The 13,597-nt window shown below is 37.9% G+C and overlaps 1 protein-coding gene across 1 annotated transcript in view; it reads right to left on the reverse strand.

Moving 5' to 3' along the window:
- The window catches only part of CWC22 (CWC22 spliceosome associated protein homolog), a 69,689-nt gene that overhangs the window by 55,215 nt on the left and 877 nt on the right, over nt 1-13,597 (reverse strand). The gene's annotated exons all lie outside the window — the stretch shown is intronic.

The following is a 13,597-nucleotide window of genomic DNA, read 5'->3' on the forward strand; positions in this document are numbered from 1 at the left end:
CCAAATTAATGGGAAGAGTTGTTTAGTTATTTTCCATGGCAGATTCAGATTATGGGAAATAAGGAATAATATAATAATGCTCATCCTAGAGTTTGTCTATGTTGCAATCATCAATGTGTGATCTCCAGAGTCTTAAATGCTGCTCTGCAGCTACTATGATGCCAAATGATCATTTTACATAAACAACAAGAAAAACCTGGCACTAGAGATACTACTACCATCACAAACTTGATATACAATCATGACCCACTGAATAACAGTGCAGATAGGGATTGATCACATCTCCAGAAGATAATGGTCTATCCTTCAGCTTAGGCTGAGTAACCAGAAGGGGTATTAATAAAATGAAAAAAAAAAACAAAAAAACAGCCTTGATGACAGCCAAGAATTGACAACTGACACAGAAACCACAATTTGTAAAATGGATTTCCACTAATTTGCAAAAAAGAAAAATTAAACCCATCTAAGTCACGATATACAACATGGATTATTTAGGGTCAAATTCTTATTTCTAGTTAATCCAGACCCATCTGACCCACACAAAATGGTGTCCACATGGACTCGCGTGTTCTAAAGATACGACCACTTACTGTTCCAGCAACTCTTTAGTTTACAAATTTTCTCTAGTCTACAAATTCCTGCCAAGACCATCTGATGACTACTAGGTACGTTACTGGGGATTTTTCATTGATGGGCTTTAACATACAAGACAACTGAAGCACTTTCTCCAACAATTCAATAGCATGGGGGACAAAAAAAGAAACGAATGGCACAGCTGTTACAGAATAAAAGAGGCCTAACAGACTTAACATATGTAATATGTAGACCTTGCTTAGATCCGAAGTTGAACAATTTGCCCTACTCTAAAATGGGATGTGTTTATATAGCAGGACTCATGCTAACTTGAATTCAGCACTAACTCCTCTATGGAGCCTTTCTTCTAAAAAAGGAGATGGACTGAAGGTCTTTTCTCTTCATGGGAGACAAAATAATGGAAGAGAACACTTTCTAGTCCAGTAAGACTGTGAACTTGCTGACAATTATTATATTCACATCATGGTTTTCTGGGTAGAAGAATGAGAAGAGGGTGGGATCTGGACTCTCAGAATTACTTAAATCCTTAGATACATATTTTCTACCCAAGAGAACTTATCTTAGCATGCACCCGAAATAAGACTCATTTCAAAATCAGCTGTTACCTGTATAGTGTGCCCAAATTGATAATAAAGGAGATAGTTTAAGCTTTAATGCCAATAATATACAAACTTTAAAATAGCATTTTCCTCAACTATATTACAGTTCTCCAATGAGACAAGTCATTTTAAAATAATACGATGATGGGACTGCCCTGGTGGTCCAGCGGTTAAGATTCCGTGTTCCCAATGCAGAGGGCCTGGGTTCAATCCCTGGTTGGGGAACTAGATCCCACATGCCACAACTAAGAGCCCACATGCCACAACTAAGAGCCCGCATGCCGCAATGAAGATCCTGCGTGCTGCAACTAAGACCCGGTGCAGCCAAATAAATAAATAAATATTTAAAATAATATGATGATCAGTGTCTCAAAGCTGATAGGAATGGTGCAATGGTGTACGCAGGCGGCCCAACACCGTTCAAAACCAGCCAATGGAAGAAATGCCAATGTATACAGCAGCTCCCAACAAACGAATTCGCCATCCACACTAACAGATTCTATAGCACATTACAGTGATGTTTCTGAGATATCCAGAGATGAACAAATTACATTTCCTGTGTTAGAAGTCAGAAACATGTAATTTAGAGTAAGGTAACAACAGCAACAATAACAAATAATAATACATTATTATAGCCACAAAGACACTATGCCAGGCACTTCATTTATATATTCTTAATTCAACCTTCATGATTACCCTGCTTTTGTGATGTTTTAAGTCTTATTTTTCAGTGAGAGAATTGAGGTACAGAGAGTTGAAGCAATGTGTACAAGTAAATCACAGTTAGTAAACAGCATTAAAATTCAAAAAAGTTTATCTGATGCTAAAACCATCTGATATTGCATCCCAATGAAAATGCCAACATTAATAAACTGATGCCAAATTGGTAAATTATAAAATGTAAACAGATATGATCTCTGTTATCCAGAAAATTTTTCTATTCTAAACTGATCCATTCTTCTAAAGTTCCAGATAGTAAAGGTTTTGATGTTAATATAATGAGGCACTACTTCATTTTAAACATGAATAATTTTAAGGATTCCCTTATTTAATTTGCATACCTAGAATTCACTGTGACCAGGTACAATATGAAAAAATAAATCACTTGACTCTATTGTTCAAGACCTAGTATTTTCCTTGACTATCCCTCTTGGGTCTTAAACCTGGTTTCTCTTCTCAACCTACCTACACACAGACAAAGGGAAATTTTTAATGCCTTTTATTTCAAATTATCTCATCCATTTAAATTTAATGACTTTTCTTTCTGATCGTTGTCATCTTTCACTTTTCTACCCTTTAACCATCATCATCAAACATTTTTCTGGCAATCAAGTACAACCTGTTACATTTCTACCTCCCAAAACGTAAGTGTGAAATTGACAATACTGCAAACTGCTACCGCAGTTCTAACAAAAAATGCATGAAGTACTATCATCATCCAGATTTATAAAGAATATGCCTGTAGGGAAATAAGGAGAGTTCAACATGTGCATGCTTGATACTTAGACAAATTGGAAATTCCTGCAATGAGAGCGATTTATCTAGAGTTTACAGCTCTCACTGCTCTTCTTAGCATCGCTGTGTGGATTTTATGATGAATTATTAAATTTCTCTCTCCTTGTCACAAGTAAGCAACTCAGCAAAACCACACCTGCTCTCCTGAGCAAGGAGAATATTTTATAATAAGGAGATGTAGTTTCAGCAAGCATCAGAGAGCAAAATATTCAATAAGATTTGTAAGAAGTGCTTTAGACTGTTAACTGGAAACTATGAAATTATAAATTCCACAGTTATCTCAAAAATTCAGAAAATGAGAAAATATTCAACTAATGGCTGAAATGCAATGCTTTCTCAATCATTTCAGTATAACACATCTATCATTGTCCCTTAGGTGTCCTCAACCCATGCTGGAGGAACTTGTGGAAGCATACTGTCCTAAAATTGTTAAAAGAAGTCAAAGAAGGACTTCCCTGGTGGTGCAGTGGTTAAGAATCTGCCTGCCAGTGCAGGGGACACGGGTTCGAGCCCTGGTCCAGGAAGATCCCACATGCCTGGTAGCAACTAAGCCCGTGTGCCACAACTACTGAGCCTGTGCTCTAGAGCCCGTGAGCCACAACTACTGAAGCCTGTGCACCTAGAGCCCGTGTTCCGCAACAAGAGAAGCCACTGCAATGAGAAGCCCACGCACCACAACAAAGAGTAGCCCCCACTCGCCACAACTAGAGAAAGCCCACGCGCAGTAACGAAGACCTACTGCAGCCAAAAATAAATTAAAATAAAAGTCAAATAAGTGGATTTCCTTTAGTTTGCTCTTCTGCATTCTAAATAGTAACCGTAGGTGTGGGAAACTCCAAACATTATAACAGAGTTAAAAACAAACTTTAGCTGCCCAGTGGGGAAAATGGAATATTAAATAGTATTCAAAATAAAAGCTAGTTTAAATCTGTTCTTAATACAAAAAGGTGATGGTATCCTTGGGAAAAACAAATAGGACCCAAGCCCCTGACCCTTCCAAACAGTGATTTTCCTGTTCAGGGAACAGATAGGAGTAACAGATGGGCCACAGTTCTTTGTTTTTTGTTTTTTTGGCCGCACAGCATGGCTTGTGGGATCTTAATTTCCCGACCAGGGATTGAACCCACGCCCTCCACAGTAAAAGTGCAGAGTCCTAATCACTGGACCGCCAGGGAATTCCCTGACCACAGTTCTTAAGCATTAATGACAAAATTGCTATGGCTTTTCCCTATCTGTACTGAAGGAAGACTCCATTGTTTAAGAAAACTGCTTCCTTATTTTTTCTTGCTGTTTTTTTTGGATATATACATATTAGTGAGAAATTTGCCCCATGATATGCCACATAAGAAAAAAGTGATACTGTATTTGAATTCAGCACAGGTTCACAATTTCAAGAAAATAAAAGGGCCAAAACTTTTTAGGAAAAGTCACCAGGGTGACAATCCCTTATCTGCAATTCTGAAATCTGAAAAGCCTTGAAATTCAGATTTTTCTTTAGCTTGTGGCAAACTCATTTGGCAGCAAAATCTGACATGCACTAACTTGAGACTTAATGTGATTCTTCACTTGATGCACTGTGGAAATATTACATGTATTTGATTAGAGGATGTTGCCCTGGATCCCCAAAGGGGAACAACTTAATAAATACATCTGCACTGTATTTCTTCTCTAAAATCTGAACAGAATTCTGAATGTCAAATCAGAATTACAAATAAAGAACTGCAGACCTGCCCTCCCTGTTTGCTTCCTGGTACACCATCGTACATCAGATGTGCGCTCTGATGCATAACCATTTGAATAACTGAAGGTTACCATGTTGAAGTACAGGGTTAAAAACTGTGCAGACAGTATTGGATATTGTTTGCATTTTTAAATGATGAGGAATAAACAATATAAAAACCTTTGGTCTCTGACCCTATGTAGGGGAGACAGGACCAACTTGGGGACATCTTAAGAGACAGTAAGACTCAGATGAGTAAAAAAACTGACAAAAATCTAAAAGTTCTTATCATTTTAAGGAATCAGTGACACCAATATTCATACCGAAAATTACTCATTATAAACTGGGAGGAGGTATTAACCCCCCATTCATTTCCTACACGATGAAACCAGTCCAAATTAGTCTGTGTTTAAGTTATCAAAGAAATTAAAGTGATATGATCATTTGGATATGCCACTTAAACATTTTTTAAGTAGCATTCTTTTGTTGGTACATAGGAAGAACCATCCTGTAATGTGCTCCTTTTCACCAGAATGCAGGCTCTATGAGAGCAGGGAAGTTGCCAATTTTTGTTTGTTTCCAAATTTCTATCAGCTATTTCTTGATTTATAGTATTCATTTCAACATGAGTTGGTTTTAAAGAAAAATTCTATACGTTGAACTTCTTTACTGATTCATTTAAATATAAATTATGTCATTTATGGGGCAAATTCCCTGGATCCTACCCCCTTTCTACTTCCAGTATCTTTCTCTACACAACCAGGTTTTTTTTGGTAGATGAGTCCACACTGGCGGCCGCTAATTCTTAAATCTCCCATTAAGCCCTCTTACGCACCACAATTTGGTTTTCCACTCCCACTATTACATAGTACTTGTCAAGGTTACATAATGACCTCCTTGTTGCTAAATGCAGGGGCCACTTCCTTATTTTATGACGTTGTTTCTAGCACTTGGTACTGCTAACCCCCTTCTTGAAGTTTTCACTTCTCAACTTACGGGGTGCCAAGTTCATCTGGTGTTGCTCTTGTCTCTTCTTCTGTCCACCCCTCTAACATTTTACTATCCCATAGAGTTTAATCTTTGCTCATGGATTTTTATCTGTTTTGTTCATTGCTGTAATCCCAAAATAGAAGTCTCTCAATATTTGTTAAATGAACAAATGAATAGTGCTTATATTTTCTTTCTCCATATTCTCTCTGGAAGACCATCTCCACCCTCACATCTTCAACTCATATTCATAAGAATGACTTTATTCCAGCCCAACCTTTTATACAGTGTTCCAAATCTTTATCGCCAAATGCCTACAGAAACCTCCATGTGGATGTCCCAAAGACCCTCTGAACTAGGGTAGTCCAAACTGGAACTCATTTCCTCCTCTCCTCAAACCAGCACTTCCTCTAAGATATTACCTGTAAAGCTAGCCAAGTGACAGTCTCCTTTTCCTCACTCCCAGTCAGTCATCAAATCCCACTGATTTTGCTTTCTCAGTTAATAGGCGATAAAATCAAATCTGCCCATTCTCTCTGCCATTGTATACAGGGGAAAGTAGGGGGAAGGCTCCATTTAGGGACGATCCCATAATAAGATACTCCTCGTTTCATTTTAGAAGAAGGCAAGTTGATTTTGACCTCTCTAACAAAATTTCTCACAAGGTCTTCATCTCTTGGCTATAAGAACTTGCCCAACTTGCCTCTAAAAATATATGCATACTACTAACCTGTAGGGTTCCACTGCATTCTACCCATGCAGGGTAAAAAGATCCTTTAAATATCTGCAAAGCTAGCCACAGAGAAACCAGGCCTTAAATTAAAAGCACATCCCACTATGATAAAAACTGTAAAAAATACAAACACATGAGGGCTAAACAATACACTATGAGATAACCAAGAGCTCACTGAAGAAATCAAAGAGGTAATCAAAAAATACCTAAAAACAAATGACAATGAAAACATGATGACCCAAAACCTATGGGATGCAACAAAAGCAGTTCTAAGAGTTAAGTTTATAGCAATACAATCCTACCTCAAGAAACAAGAAACATCTCAAATAAACAACATAACCTTACACCTAAAGCAATTAGAGAAAGAAGAACAAAAAACCCCCAAAGTTAGCAGAAGGAAAGAAATCATAAAGATCAGATCAGAAATAGAAAAAGAAATGAAAGAAACAATAGCAAAGACCAATAAAACTAAAAGCTGGTTCTTTGAGAAGATAAACAAAATTGACAAACCATTAGTCACACTCATCAAGAAAAAAAGGGAGAAGACTCATATCAACAGAATTAGAAATGAAAAAGGTGAAGTAACAACTGACACTGCAGAAATACAAAGGATCATGAGAGATTACTACAAGCAACTGTATGCCAATAAAATGGACAACCTGGAAAAAATGGAAAAATTCTTAGAAAAGCACAATCTTCCGAGACTGAACCAGGAAGAAATAGAAAATATAAACAGACCAATCGCAAGCACTGAAATTGAAACTGTGATTAAAAATCTTCCAACAAACAAAAGCCCAGGACCAGATGGCTTCACAGGCAAATACTATCAAACATCTAGAGAAGAGCTAACACCTATCCTTCTCAAACTCTTCCAAAATATAGCAGAAGGAGGAACACTCCCTAACTCATTCTACCAGGCCACCATCACCTTGATACCAAAACCAGACAAAGATGTCACAAAAAAAGAAAACTATAGGCCAATATCTCTGATGAACATAGATGCAAAAATCCTCAACAAAATACTAGCAAACAGAATCCAACAGCACATTAAAAGAATCATACACCATGATCAAGCGGGGTTTATCCCAGGAATGCAAGGATTCTTTAATATACGCAAATCAATCAATGTGATACACCATATTAACAAACTGCATGAGAAAAACCATATGATAATTTCAACAGATGCAGAAAAAGCTTTTGACAAAGTTCAATACCCATTTAAGATAAAAACTCTCTCAGAAAGTAGGCATAGAGGGAACCTACCTCAACATAATATGAAAAACCCACAGCCAACATCATTCTCAACAGTGAAAAACTGAAACCATTTCCCCTAAGATCATGAACAAGGTTGCCCACTCTCACCACTACTATTCAACATAGTTTTGTAAGTTTTAGCCATGGCAATCAGAGAAGAAAAAGAAATAAAAGGAATCCGAATCAGAAAACAAGAAGTAAAACTGTCACTGTTTGCAGATGACATGATACCATACACACAGAATCCTAAAGATGCTATCAGAAAACTACTAGAGCTAATCAATGAATCTGGTAAAGTAGCAGGATACAAAACTAATGCACAGAAATCTCTTGCATTCCTATACTCTAATGATGAAAAATCTGAAAGAGAAATTAAGGAAACACTCCCATTTACCACTGCAATAAAAAGAATAAAATACCTAGGAATAAACCTACCTAAGGAAACAAAAGACCTGTATGCAGAAAATTATAAGACACTGATGAAAGAAATTAAAGATGATACAAACAGATGGAGAGATATACTATGTTCTTGGACTGGAAGAATCAACTTTGTGAAAATGACTGTACTACCCAAAGCAATCTACAGATTCAGTGCAATCCCTATCAAACTACCAACGGCATTTTTCACAGAACTAGAACAAAAAAATTGCACAATTTGTATGGAAACACAAAAGACCCCAAATAGCCAAAGCAATCTTGAGAAAGAAAAGCGGAACTGTAGGAATCAGGCTCCCCAACTTCAGACTATACTACAAAGCTACAGTAATCAAGACAGTATGGTACTGGCACAAAAACAGAAATATAGATCAATGGAACAGGACAGAAAGCCCAGAGATAAACCCACGCACATACGGTCACCTTATCTTTGATAAAGGAGGCAAAAGTATACAGTGGAGAAAAGACAGCCTCTTCAATAAGTGGTGCTGGGAAAACTGGACAGCTACATGTAAAAGAATGAAATTAGAACACTCCCTAACATAATACACAAAATAAACTCAAAATAGATTAAAGACCTAAATGTAAGGCCAGACACTATCAAACTCTTAGAAGAAAACATAGGCAAAACACTCTATGAATAAATCACAGCAAGATGCTTTTTGACCCACTTCCTAGAGAAATGGAAATAAAAACAAAAATAAACAAATGGGACCTAATGAAACTTAAAAGCTTTTGCACAGCAAAGGAAACCATAAACAAGTCGAAAAGACAACCTTCAGAATGGGAGAAAATATTTGCAAACGAAGCAATGGACAAGGGATTAATCTCCAAAATATACAAGCAGCTCATGCAGCTCAATATCAAAAAAACAAACAACCCAATCCAAAAATGGGCAGACCTAAACAGACATTTCTCCAAAGAAGATATACAGATTGCCAACAAACACATGAAAAGATGCTCAACATCACCAATCATCAGAGAAACGCAAATCAAAACTACAATGAGGTATCACCTCACATTGGTCAGAATGGCCATGATCAAAAAATCTACAAACAATAAATGCTGGAGAGGGTGTGGAGAAAAGGGAACCCTCTTGCACTGTTGGTGGGAATGTAAATTGATATAGCCACTATGGAGAACAGTATGGAGGTTCCTTAAAAAACTAAAAATAGAACTACCATACGACCCAGCAATCCCACTACTGGGCATATACCCTGAGAAAACCATAATTCAAAAAGAGTCATGTACCACAATGTTCACTGCAGCTCTCTTTACAATAGCCAGGACATAGAAGAAACCTAAGTGTCCATTGACAGATGAATGGATAAAGAAGATGTGGCACATATATACAATGGAATATTACTCAGCCATCAAAAGAAACGAAATTGAGTTATTTGTAGTGAAGTGGATGGACCTAGAGTCTGTCTTACAGAGTGAAGTAAGTCAGAAAGAGAAAAACAAATACTGTAGGGTAACACATATATATAGAATCTAAAAAAAAAAAAAAAGCGTCTGATGAACCTGGGGCAGGACAGGAATAAAGACACAGACATAGAGAATGGACTTGAGGACACGGGGAAGGGGAAGGGTAAGCTGGGATGAAGTAAGAGAGTAGCACTGACATATAAACACTACCAAAGGTAAAATAGATAGCTAGTGTGAAGCAGCTGCATAGCACAGGGAGATCAGTTTGGTGCTTTTTGACCACCTAGAGGGGTGGGATAGGGAGGGTGGGAGGGAGACGCAAGAGGGAGGGGATATGGCGATGTACGTATGCATACAGCTGATTCACCTTGTTATAGAGCAGAAACTAATACAACACTGTAAAGCAATTATACTCCAATCAAGATGTTAAAAAAGAAAAGAAAAAGATCTCACTATGATATATTCAATCATTCCACACTTTCTAAATTTCCTTCTAAATTTCAAAAATGAAAATTCTGTCTCAATGTATCAACAATCTATCTCCTTATATTACTCTTTGATAGAAAAGAGTTCTTGGGGTAGCAGTCCCTCTAATTGCTGAATAAAATAAACCCTAAGGGACATCATTACTGCTACTGTACCCTCAATCACTTGTACTTAACCACACCCCCACAAGCCCACCTCGCCTCCCCTCAGTTTCCCCACACTTCACTTGGTTCACAGCTCAACTGGCTGGCAACAGAATTTAACTTTCCTCATTAACCCCAGCACCCCATTCACTGGACAAATATTACCATTATGGGTTTTACTGGTCTGCGATTAAGCTAAATTTATACCCATTTTCAAGATAACAAAGAGACAAAACCTTACATTTCAAACCTATACCACAACCCTCACCACTTTACTTAATATATATCTTATGGCAAAGAAGTAGCTCTAGTGCTTCTAATCACCCACTGAATAGCTCCTTTTTCATTTTGTCTTAAAGTTTGTATTTGTGCAGGGGAGTCTCCTTTGTGAGGTCATAAAAAGTGAAAAATTTTGTACAGGACAAATGAGAAAACAGAACTAAAAAAAAATAATAATAACGAGGCTGGTGTCATAATTGATAATTATATTAAAAAGTGGTTCACTCTGTAATGACCTATATGGGAACAGAATCTAAAAAAGAGTGGATATATGTATAACTGATTCACTTTGCTGTACAGCAGAAACAACACTGTAAATCAACTATACTCCAATAAAAGTTAAAAGAGAAAAAGAGCTTACAAACTCCTAAAAAAAAAAAAAAAGTGGTTCAGAAAAGCACTTGCAGAGAAAATGAGGAAGTATAAGGTTAAGAGAAAAAGCCAGATGGTCTTTTTCTACTTTCTTACCTTACCCCTTATTCTTCGGAAACAAATTAGGAATAGAGGGTTAAAGGCAGTGTCTGTGTATAGTGAGGGGAGATATACGTTAAGCTGCACAGGAGGCATTGAGATCTGAGAGATGAGAGTTCCTATCATCAGGCAGAGCAGAGAAGTCCAAGTGCTATAGCAAGGTTATAAACTCAACACTACTGGAAAAAAGAAAGTGCAACTAGGTGGGTCTGGGGCATATAGAAAGAAATGGGTTTAGAAGCTGAATTTTGAAGGACAAGTAGGAAAGGGGGAAAAGGTCATTCCAGCAATGAGACAGCATCAGTAAGGACTCAGAGAGATGAAAGACCTTGTAGAAGAACACTGGATCCTTGAAGTTCTTGGTCACTGTTATATATCCAAAACTTAGGACAGTGCCTGCTATTTAATAGGTTCCAATTCTAAAATCAAATATAAAAAGAGGTGTGTGGACTTTTGATTATTGCTCCTATTTCTTAACTCCCTATAATGATATTTTAACAACTTCTTTACCAAGGAATACCACAGCAGCCTTGTCCCACATATCAACCCCTATTTCTAGGAACCGCCAAGCTATATGTCATCAATTGTATCATGACAGTCCTATCAGGTGCCATTCCTTATCTGTCTTCATTCCACGTTAACCTGGAGAGCAGCTTGAATATACCTCCCTATTGCCATGAAAAAAAGAAACAAGAACAAAAACAAAAAAAACAAAACAAAACAGAAAAAAAACAGTTCCTTTGAAGGCATTGCAAGAGGAAATCTGATCCTGGAGGTGCAGTTACTTCAACTTACCAAAACAAGTCTAATTATTGAGGATGCTGCATGCTTTCAAACATTCATACCACTTTGTCTCCCCTCACCCCAAATCTGTTCATCAGCTTGCCTAATTAAGTATACGGGCCGGATATGTTCCACCAACTCTCACAGCACAGCTTTGAAAGTGGGCTTGCTGAAGATTTAATGAAAGCGCCATTCAGTAAATCACATTCTAAGTTTTAAAGAAAACTTGGATGCCGTGTCCTCCACAGAGAAGTTTATGAACTATCCCCTCGACACACAGCACTACGTTCTACTCCAGAGGCTCCTGTCCCCAGGTTTAGAATAAAGCTGTCCTGGTAAACTAATTCAGGAAAGGACTCACAGAGTAGCTTCTGAGATGGAAGTACTGAATTCTAGTCTGATCCATTTATGAGTTAGGATCAAAGTCAAGTTAAACACGAACCTCCACTGGGTCTCTCCCTCCCATTAGCCAAACTATTCGATAATTCCAGGAGCCCTTATGTCCCCTGGCCAAGGCAGCCCACACCATCTTTTTGGTATCTGTTCACTGGGAAAGATTTATTAACTTAGCTACAAATAGCAAAGGCTTGCTTTAATCATTGCTTCCTCTCCAGATATATTATTTCTGAAGAAAATGCTTTGAAAGTTTGTACTCTGTTGTAGGCCTTGAAATGTCTCTTCCAATGTCCACTTGGGAAATGTATATACTGAGATAAAATAGTCAGGCTACAGGTTTATTACGTCTGGAAGTTTGCTAAAGCTAACGTGCCAGAGGCCTTTTTGTTCCATTATCCTCCCACGCTAGGATTCTCAGATTTAAACAGAGAAGTAGAGAACTGCAGCAAGGAAGCCCTCCAAGCCATTAGTGGGATCAGCTATATTACCAACAGCCACTTCTTTCTTGAACTAGCTCTAGGCCCGCCATGACTTGTATCAAGTTAGGGATATACCAGGTAGTACAAGATTCAGTCCAAATACAAGTGAACCATAAACAGAAAATAAGGTTCAAGTTAAGGCATGGGCATTATAAATAAACAATGTATCACTGTGTACTCTCTTAGGTGGTCTCAGATACAACAAGCTACTGCAGAACTCTCGGCAATGCACAATCATCAGGGAGGAGACTTAACCTCTAACAATTCAGCAGCTGGGAAAAAGGACAGAGCTAAGAAGACTGGTTTAGGAAAGACAGTTGAGCAATCTAGGAAGTGTCAGAACTCCAGAAGTGATTGGAACTAAGCTATGCAACATGAGGAAGGATGTGGCAGCATAATAAGGAAAATACTAGCTGGCCACAGATCAAACACTTTGGAGCAAAGAAGGCAGCAAACCTGATTCTGGGGATAGGGGTGAACCACAGCCGATACCTAGGAGATGGGCTAGAACAGTGGCTCTCAAACTAACTGGCATGAGAATCTCGGGAATGCTCTGGCAAAAAAGAGTGAAGGGTCCCTCATTCCCCAGCTTCTGATTCAACAGGATTGGGGTGAAGCTCAATAATTTACATTTCTAACAAGTTCCATGGAGATATTGATGCTATTGATTCTACTGATTCAGGACACATTTTCAGAACCACTGGGTCAGGCAGGATATTAAAGGTTCTTGGCCTCTGAAGTCTCAGTGCCTTACATACATTATTTTTCTTCAACTTCAAAACAACCTGTAATTTTTAGATGAGGAAGCTGAGACTAGAGATGTTAGGTAATCTGCCCCAAGTGACAGACCTAATAAGTTCTGGACCAAGACTGGAATCTTTGGTTTACTAGTCCTTCATCCAGTACCAATTCAAGTAGGCCTCCTCCTCCTACAGACACTAAACGCTTCTTGTAATCAAGATCACACTTTTAATGCCAATTCTAAATCCACTTTTCCACATTAGGATGTTAACTGAGGTGAACTGGCAATCCTAAAACAAGTTTAAATACAGATAAGGAAGAGGCAGGTTAACTGGTTTTCTGAAGCCCAAGTTTGCTTGTTTATCTATCTGCTATTCCCAGTCTGTGGAAACCTAAAAAAGCATACTCTTACCCCACTTTCAATCACTTAATTCTTGCATCTGGAATAGGCTTTCCCCATTTTTTTCGTTCTCCATTTATCTGAAAGAATTGTTTTAAGAATTAAGCGAAAAACGGTAAACTGGTGATTGCAGTTGGAGTCAGTAAAATTAACT

This window comes from Balaenoptera physalus (assembly GCF_965194825.1).
Source record: "Balaenoptera physalus genome assembly, chromosome: 6".
NCBI classification, from domain to species: domain Eukaryota; kingdom Metazoa; phylum Chordata; class Mammalia; order Artiodactyla; family Balaenopteridae; genus Balaenoptera; species Balaenoptera physalus.